This window comes from Pithys albifrons, chromosome 20, assembly GCF_047495875.1.
Source record: "Pithys albifrons albifrons isolate INPA30051 chromosome 20, PitAlb_v1, whole genome shotgun sequence".
NCBI lineage: Eukaryota > Metazoa > Chordata > Aves > Passeriformes > Thamnophilidae > Pithys > Pithys albifrons.
Window position 1 is genome coordinate 1,666,885 of NC_092477.1, and position 7,928 is coordinate 1,674,812.

General features: G+C 55.7%; 1 long non-coding RNA gene across 1 annotated transcript; it reads right to left on the reverse strand.

Moving 5' to 3' along the window:
* Positions 1 to 1,488: 1,488 nt before the first annotated feature.
* LOC139681305 (uncharacterized) lies at positions 1,489 to 6,919 on the reverse strand. Its single transcript, XR_011699502.1, has 3 exons — positions 6,549 to 6,919; positions 2,302 to 2,361; positions 1,489 to 2,114 (listed from the first exon to the last, which is right to left on the reverse strand). It is a non-coding gene; the product is annotated as an uncharacterized lncRNA (long non-coding RNA).
* Positions 6,920 to 7,928: the final 1,009 nt, after the last annotated feature.

The following is a 7,928-nucleotide window of genomic DNA, read 5'->3' on the forward strand; positions in this document are numbered from 1 at the left end:
CTGGGGGCTCCGAGGGGGCTGCGGGGGGGGGCAGACCCCAAAGTGAGGCAGGACCCAAACTGGGGGCACCCCATAACCCCCAAAGACCCCCCAATTCCAGTGCCCCCATAACGCAGGACCCCCAGCCCCCCGAGTTTGGGGTGCCCCTCACCCTCCAGGTGGGCTCTCTTGGCTCTGGGGGGCATCACCCCCCCAGCCTGGGGGCTTAGGGAGTGGCAGTCAGTGAGCAGGGGGGGCCCCGGGGGGAGACCTCCAGAGGAACCCCCAGAGAGATCCCTAAGAGACCCCAGAGAGATTCCAGACACCCCCTGAGACCCCCAGAGAGACACCTTAGACCCCCAGAGAGACCACAGAGAGACCCCTGAAAGACTCCCAGAGAGACCCCTGAGACCCCCTGAGAGACGCCCAAAGACCCTTCCCCTCTCCTGCAGGGTCTGCTCCAGAAATGAGTCTGGGGGGCACAGAGAGACCCCCTAAATCGGAGGGACCCCTAGAGACCCCCAGAGAGACCTCCCTGAGAGACCCCCACGAGACCTCTGAGATGTCCAGAGACCCCTGAGTGGGGGGACCCCAAAGAGACCCCCAGAGCTCCCCCAGGAAACCCAACTTCTACCTGAGGACCCCCAGAGGCCTCCCAGGACCCCAACTGCCCCCTGGGGACCCTCAGAGCCCACTCAAAGCCCAGACCTTCCCAAATTCCCTCAAACTTCCCCAAATTCCTCCAAACTGCCCCAGAACCCGTAAACTGCCCCCAGACCACCCAAACCACCCCTAAACCCCCCCAATCCCCCTGCCAGACACCCAAACCTCTCCCAGACCTTCCAAACTGACCCAGAACCCCCAAACTACCCCCAGACCACACCAGGACCCCTCAAAAACCCACCAAGACCCACCTAAAGCCCCCCAGGAGCCCCCAAATCCCTTTGAAGCCCCTCCCATCTGCTAAATCCCTTTTCCCTTCCCCAGACCCCTTCAAATCCCCTGGAGGCCCTAAACCCTCTTCTTGTTCCCCCAAACCCACTTTTCCCTCTCCCAAATCACCCCAGCAGCCCCCCCAATCCCCCTCCAGACTCCCCAACCCTGCCCCAGGATCCCTCAAAAGCCCCCAAGGACCCTCCCAAACCCCCTTCCAGCCTCCCCCAAACTGCCTTTCCTGCTTCCCAAATCCCCTCCAGACCCCCTGTGCTGGTTTAAAGGGAAACCAGCAGGAGAAATGAACCCAACTCTTTTAAAAGAGATGACAAGTCAGAGATACAATTTAATGAAAAGATCACAACACACACAGTGATACAAAGAAAAAACTGGTTTGAACCTCATAAATCCCTGGGGCATGAGCAGAATAGTGTTCCTCGGCCCCCAGACCCCAAACTGCCCCAGAACTGCCCCTCCAGGTTCCCAAATGCCCCCTCGGACCCCAAACTGCCCCAGAACTGTCCCCACCCCCACCCCCCCCAAGAGCCATCAAGAGCTCTTCCCACAGTCGGGGCACTCGTAGGGCTTCCCTCACTGGAGGGACCGTTGGTGTCGAGTCAGGTTAGCGCTGTCAGTGAAGCCCTTCCCACACTCATCACACCTGTACGGCCTCTCCCCAGTGTGGTCCCGCCGGCGGGGGACGAGGTGGGAGTTGTGCCTGAAGCCCTTCCCGCAGTGGGTGCAGCGGAAGGGCCTCTCCTCTGTGTGGGTGCGCTGATGGATAAGGAGATGTGAGCTGGTCTGAAACCTCTTCCCACACTTGTCACAACTGTAGGGCCTCTCCCCGGAGTGGATAAACCGGTGGGTGACGAGGTGGGAGTTACGCATGAAGCACTTTCCGCACGCCCCACACTTGTAAGGCCTCTCCCCGCTGTGGATCTTCTTGTGGCGGCTCAGATTGGAGCTCTGACAGAACCCCTTCCCACATTCCCTACGTATGTAGGGCCATTCCCCAGTGTGGATGTGCTGGTGTTTGAGCAGGTCAGAGCTCTGGCGGAAGCTCTTCCCACACTCCAAGCACTTCTAGCTCTTCTTCCGTGTGTGAAGCTGCTGCTGCACCCCCAGGTCGGAGCTGCGGCTGGAGCTTCGCCCGCCGTCCCGGGACAGACCGGCTCTTTCATCCTCGATGCTCCCTCAGCTGTCTGGGGCAGGAAGGAACAAGGACAGGGACGAATTTGACTCCGGCCCACAGGGAAGGCCAAGGACATCCCCCCAAACCCGGCCCCGGCAGGACAGGGTCGGCAGCGGGGTTATCCTGCAGCCGGGGCCATGCTGGGCTGGAAGATGCAGCACAAGGGAGGGACAAAGGGGCACTGACTTCCTCCTCACCTGCCTGGGGGTCCTGGGCCATCCTCTTCTTCTTCACAGGCTTCTCCTCCATCCTGCAAGCTTTGGGAAGCAGAAATCCCGGGTTTTTGGGGAAAAAACAATGTTTGAGCACGTTGGGTTGGGGGCTCTTCCTGCCCAAGTCCATCTCTAGAACTCACTGGTCTCCTTGGGTCCATAAAATCCTCCAAAACACCAAGATCCAGCCCAAGAAAACCCTCCCAGCAGCTCCTTCTCTTTGGTATCTCTACTTTGGGGTTCTGGGGATCCCCCCTGTCTGGGCTGCTGGGGGTCTCCTGTGTATTGGGGGTCCTCCCTCTCCAGGGTCCCTGCCCTCTCCGGGCTGCCGAGGCTCCAGGACCCCCTGCCTGGCCAGTCCCGGTTTTCCAGTCCCCACACCCCCGCCTTTCTTTGATTCCAGGATCCTCCTGCCCCTCCTTTCCTGCCCATCCTGCCTCTCCCAGCCCCTGGATCCCCCTTTTCTTTGACCCTACGGATTCTCAAGCCCCCATTCCAGCCATCCCAGGTCATCTCATGTGCTGTTGACTCCAGGATCCCTCTGAGCCCCCTTTCCCACCCATCCCACCTCTCCCAGACTCCACACTTCCTTTAAAATGGTATTCCTTACACTCCCCTTTTCTGGGCAAAAGGCTCCCTGCACCCCCCAACCACCTCTTCCCACCCCTAGTCCTGCCTTTCCTTCTCCATGGGCCCCTCCTGATTCCCCATTCCCAGGCACTGGGACGCCCCTGCGGCCCCTTATCTTGCACCAGTACCCCCCTGCACCCCTTTCCTGGCCATCCCACCTAGTCCAGACCCCACAGCCCCCCTTTGCCTTGACTCTGGGACCCCGGGAACCCAGAATCTTGCATTTCCCAAACCACAGACCCTCCCCTTTATGGAACATGGGGGAAAACTATTGAACCCTTTTTTCTGGACACTCTCCCTGGGGTCTCAATGGGGTTTCAATGGGTCTCCCTACCCATTGACCCCCCCCTTTCTCGACATCAGGAACCCCTGGACCCCCTTTGCCTGGGATCAGGGTCCCCCTGGCCCCCCATCCCACTTCTCCAGGCCCCTGCACCCCCCTTACCTTGGCCCTGTGATGCCCTGAAAACCCCCTAACCCAGCACTGTGTCCCCCCTGCACCCACAAGGTTCAGCCCAAACCACAGAGATTCAGCCCAGAAAACCCTCTCAGGAGCTCCCCCTCTGGTCTCTCCACTTTGGGATTTGGAGGGTCTCCACTGGCCGGGCTGCTGGGGATCCTACATGGATTGGGGGTCCCGCCTCCCCGGGGTCCTGCGGGTTGAGGATTCCAGGGGGGATTTGGGGCCACGGGGGTCCCTTCTCCCCTGACTCTCTGCTTGGGGGGTGGGTTCCCAAGGGCCCCTCCTCTCCAGAATGCCGGTGGGTCCTGAGGGTGCCCCCTCTCCAGGTTCCCTCTTTTGGAGTCCCAGGGGGGTCCCTGAGCACCCCGAGCAGAGACTCAGAGGAGAAGGGAGCCCTGGGACCATCGGGATTCCTGAGTGGGACCCTGGAGAGGGGGAATCCCAGAACCCCAAAGGGGTCAGATCACAGAGTGGGGCACCCCTGACATTTCTGGGATCTCCAGCAGCCTGGAAAAGGCAGAACCCCAGAGAGGGGCCCCCAAAACACAAGGCACCCCCAATAGTCTGTTCAGGGGGGACCCCAGAACCCCAAAGTGGAGAGAGCAGAGACAGCAAATTTCTGGGAGGGTTTTTGGGAGGTGAGTCTTGGTGCTTTGAATTTCTTTGGCCTTAATCTGCATATTTTGGAGGGGGTTTTGCCGAATCTTGATGGTTTGGGGTTTTAGGGGATCTGTGCCAGGCACCTCCATTTGGGGGGATGGGAGGATCCCAGGATTTTCCAGCATCCAGGGATGCTCCCCAAGCAAAGCCCCTTTGGGGGTGACTCCCTTTGTTCCCCACACTGTGGTCACTCCTCACTTGTTCACACCATTCCCTTTTCCAAGAGCATCATCCCCAATTTCCCCCTTTCAGCTTCTAGAAAAAAGAGAAATCGTATTTTCCTGAGATTTAGGGCTCCTCATGTGTCTCACTCAGATTATTCAGTTCTCTCTGTTTCAGCTGTCACTTCCAGATCCCACTTTGGGGGTCCTGGGGTGGTGTGGGTGGGTCTGGGGGCAGTTTGGGGTGTCCTGTGGAGGTTTGGAGGGCCTGGGAGGGAGTTTAGGGGGTCTCTGGGGTATTTGCCCCCAAATCCCCCATCCCCCCTTCCCATGGGGCCCTTTCCCGGGATTTGGGGCTCCAAGAAGACACTTGGGGGGGCGGGGGTACTTGAGGGCACTTGGGGGGCTGGGGAGTTGGGGAAGGGATTTAGGATGCAATGAACAATTTGGTGTGGGATTAAGGGCATTTTGGGTGGAATTCAGTGGATTTGAGGTGAGATTAGGAGAGGTTGGGTGGAATGAAAGGAATCTGGGATGGAATTAAATAATCCTTATGTGAAATTAAGGGGATTTTTATGGAATCTGAGGGATTTGGGATGAAATACCAGGGATTCTAAGAGGGATTAAGGCATTTTTAAGTGGAGTTAGGAGATTTGGGGTGGAATTAGGGATATGGTGGGTAGAAATTAGGAAATTTTGCATGTAGTTAAGATTTGAGGTGGAAAGAGAATTGTGAAATTAAAGTAATTTTTGGTGAAGTATGTGGGATTGGGGAGGTTTTAGATGGAATTAAGGGAACTCTGGGCAACATCAATGGAGATTATCAGGAAAATTAAGTGGATTTGGGGGTAAATGAGAGGAGTTTTATGTGGAATTAATAGAATTTTGGGTAGAAGATGGGGATGTTGATTGATGAGGAGCTCAGGCAGCCCTGCTTGGCTGGGCAGGGAAACCACTGGCAAGAGCCCAGTGGTCCCTGAGCATCCCAGCACGGGCAGCGGCTCCTCTGGGCCAGCGAGGGGGCAGAGGGGTCTGGGGCAGGGTCAGAGCCCAGAGGGACCCCCCAGAAGAGTCAGATGTTGTAACTCCAGTGTGCTGGTGGGACCTGCTGGCAGCTGCCTGTCTCTCACTGAGAACTTGCTTGGCTCTCCCTCATTCAATCTCCTTTCAGAATGGCATTTAGGGAACAGATCTGAAGCCTCCCTTCAGGGTCCCCTTTACTCCTGCAGCCCCTGATGCTGCAGGTGTGACAATGATGGGCTGAGCAGCATTTTTGGGCTCCCATGGAATGACAAGAACATCCATCTAAAACAGGCAGTGCACAAAGGCATTTCTGGAACAGATATGATTTTTGTTACTAAAAATTTATGCTGTATAAATTTCATTTTTCCACCTGAATTTTATCAGTAAAATTGCAATTGCCTCTTTTGATCAGTGCCACCCACAGTGCATTTGTGACAGTGAACTCAGTGTTTCTGTCTCAGCTGTCGCCATCAGCAGACATTGGAATGCCCACAAGACCCTGAGCTCTAAGTCAAGGAGAGTTAGGGCCATCCAGGCCTCATTTGCAGCACTCAAACACCCTGTTGCTGGTGCTCTTGAAATAGAATAAAATTCCAGAGGTCACCCCAGAAATTGCCTCTGTAGTGTCAAATAAAATTAAAATATCCACTGGGAGGGAGGGAGGGAGGGAGGGAGGGAGCAGCTCTTCTTCTGTGCTCCCTGCTCTGCTTTTAATGCTCTGCCTCAGCTGCAGGTCCCCCACATCCCTCTGCTCAGTGAGGAAACCTCACAAGGCTCTCTGGGAGCCCAGAAAACCCACAAGGTGCCTCTTTGTTCACTTGTCCCAGCAAAGCTGCAGAGCCTCAGAGCTCAGTCCCTCCCTCTCCTGCTCTGAGCTGCACCCAGAGGTGTCTTGGGGACGGGGAGACCCCCAAGCCAAGCCCTGGGGATGTTTGGAGTGATCCCAGAGGGGGCTGCAGGTCCCCCCAGCCCTGCTGAGCAGGTGAAGCCCTGCACAATGTTTATGGAGACTGGCTGTATTTTCCATCCTTCCCAAGGAAATGGGGTGATCAGAACAAAACCTGCTGGTGCCAACACTGTGCCCCGGGATGGGCAGCAAACCCTCTGGAGGGCAAAGCATTGAGATTTGGCCACCAGCAGCAGCTCAGGAAAAGGCACAGAAGGTCCTTTTCTTCCCCAGGATTTCCTGCAGGGAAGGGATCCAGCCCCATCAGGGACAGTGGCCCCTCCAAACCCATCCCCCCCAAGCAGAGCCCCCCTGGGATGGGGCAGAGGGGTCGAGGGACATTACTCACTGGAGCCCCTCCGGGGCACAGCAGGGCTGGCACAGATGGTGGTCAGTGCCCTGTCCCTGCCCCCGGGACATTGGGATCCGGGATAACGGGGGGGTTTGGCCCCTCTGGAGCAGGAGCAGAGACCGGCAGGGGGGTGGGCTCGTGTCCCTCCAGGCTCTGAGTCGCTGTCCATGTGTCACCGCGGCCGCAGGAGCCACAAAGAGCCACTGCTGAGGGTGAAGCTGCTCCCAGGAGTGTGAAGGGGCCCTGGGGGGAGAGAGGAAGGTGCCGAAAGGGCTCCTGGAGGTACATCCACCTCCTCCCCCCCTCCTCCTCCTCCTTTTCCTCTTCTTCCTCCTCCTCCACCACCACCTCCTCTTCCTCCTCCTCCCATTCACTGCCATGGACTAATGTAAGTATCATTATGCAAATATAATAAATATTATCTACATTATTTAATCATTATTACAATCACTAAAATATTGGTATTGCACTAGAATATAAACAAAATATTATTTTAAATAAGTTTCCTTCTAACAATTTGATTATATTTTCATTGCATAGGTTTTATTTGTTTATATATTTTAATATACTTTAAAATAAGTTTAATTCTGATTAATTATGTTTTCATTGTGTCAATTTCATTATTTTTTATTATTAAAATTTATTTTTATTTTTATATTTTTTATTTCTATTTATTTTTATTCAGTTATTAATTAAACTCAGTGGGTTTTGTTGTCACTTATTAAATCTATTGCTAATTAAATTATTCATTATTAAATTGTTGTTGATTAATTATCATCCTGCTGTGCCCTGTGACCCCAACCCTTGGTCTGCAGAATGTTGCCAGAGGAACAGGAAACCTTTACACAGACCCCAAAAACTCAGGGAGAGGGATCAGGGCACAAAATGGGTCTGAAATGAAGCAAAGCTGCTTTTTATCCCAACAGGCCTTGGACAGTCCCCCCTGGGGGGTGCTGGGTGTGTTGTTCACCCGTCTCCACTCCTGCCCTGACCTCACTCCAACCCACACTGGCTGCAGGTTCCTCACTGGGCCCAGCTCCGATAGCCCCTGCGGGCTGACTGGGCTTTCCCTCCTCCCCATCTCTTCCTTCTGTCTCAAACACACCATAGAAGGGACCGGAGCTGCCACTGCTTGTCCCTGCAAAGGGCAGCACCTTTTCAGCGCCAGGAGGCACACGCTGCAGTGGCCTGAAAAGCAGCAACCAACATCAAGGCCGGGCTGGGACACCCGGTCCCCTGTCCAGCTGCTCCGCCCAGACCTGCGGGTCGCTGCGGTGTCGCAGCGCCAACACGGCTTCATCCTCGAGCCATTTGTCAGGTTCTCGGCGCCGAGCCCGGGGCCGCGAGGGCCGGTCAGCCCGGAGGGCACACCGGCTG